This window comes from Mustela putorius, unplaced genomic scaffold (assembly GCF_011764305.1).
Source record: "Mustela putorius furo isolate JIRA1106 unplaced genomic scaffold, ASM1176430v1.1 tig00000868_pilon_pilon_pilon, whole genome shotgun sequence".
NCBI classification, from domain to species: Eukaryota; Metazoa; Chordata; class Mammalia; order Carnivora; family Mustelidae; genus Mustela; species Mustela putorius.
Window position 1 is genome coordinate 6,190,006 of NW_025421502.1, and position 1,163 is coordinate 6,191,168.

General features: G+C 42.6%; 1 non-coding gene across 1 annotated transcript; it reads left to right on the top strand.

The window, feature by feature from the left end:
- Positions 1-760: 760 nt before the first annotated feature.
- Positions 761-867, top strand: LOC123393492. The gene has a single exon (XR_006608274.1). It is a non-coding gene; the product is annotated as a U6 spliceosomal RNA (small nuclear RNA).
- Positions 868-1,163: the final 296 nt, after the last annotated feature.

A 1,163-nucleotide genomic window follows, 5' to 3' on the forward strand; every position in this document is an offset into this window, starting at 1 on the left:
ATGTAGTGAAAAGAAGGGCCATCTGTACCCCAATGTTTATAGCAGCAATGGCCATGGTCGCCAAACTGTGGAAAGAACCAAGATGCCCTTCAACGGACGAATGGATAAGGAAGATGTGGTCCATATACACTATGGAGTATTATGCCTCCATCAGAAAGCATGAATACCCAACTTTTGTAGCAACATGGACGGGACTAGAAGAGATTATGCTGAGTGAAATAAGTCAAGCAGAGAGAGTCAATTATCATATGGTTTCACTTATTTGTGGAGCATAACAAATAGCATGGAGGACAAGGGGAGATGGAGAGGAGAAGGGAGTTGAGGGAAATTGGAAAGGGAGGTGAACCATGAGAGACTATGGACTCTGAAAAACAATCTGAGGGTTTTGAAGGGGTGGGGGGTGGGAGGTTGGGGGAACCAGGTGGTGGGTATTATAGAGGGAACCGACTGCATGCAGCACTGGGTGTGGTGCAAAAGCAATGAATACTGTTAAGCTGTAAATAAAAAAATAAAATAAAATAAATTACTGTTGTGGGGCACGTGGGTGGCTCAGTGGGCTAAGCCTCTGCCGTCAGCTCAGGTCATGATCTCAGGGTCCTGGCATCAAGCCCTGCATCAGGCTCTCTGCTCAGCGGGGAGCCTGCTTCCCTCTCTCTTTCTGTCTGCCTCTCTGCCCACTTGTGATCTCAAATAAATAAATAAAATCTCAAAAAAAAATTACTATTGTACTTAGGAAGTATTTTTAAGATTGAGGCTTACCGTGCTCGCTTCGGCAGCACATATACTAAAATTGGAACGATACAGAGAAGATTAGCATGGCCCCTGCGCAAGGATGACACGCAAATTCGTGAAGCATTCCATATTTTTAACAAACTGAGGGTTGCTGGGGGGAGGGGGTTTGGGAGAAGGGGGTGGGATTATGGACATTGGGGAGGGTATGTGCTTTGGTGAGTGCTGTGAAGTGTGTAAACCTGGTGATTCACAGACCTGTACCCCTGGGGATAAAAATATATGTTTATAAAAAATAAAAAATAAAAAAAAACATACATAAAAAAAAAGATTGAGGCTTACCTTATTGATAATAAAATACTTGAACCTCATAGTTGTGTCATATGGCAGGGAATTTGTGCCTTATTAAAAATATCATTTTATATTTAATCACA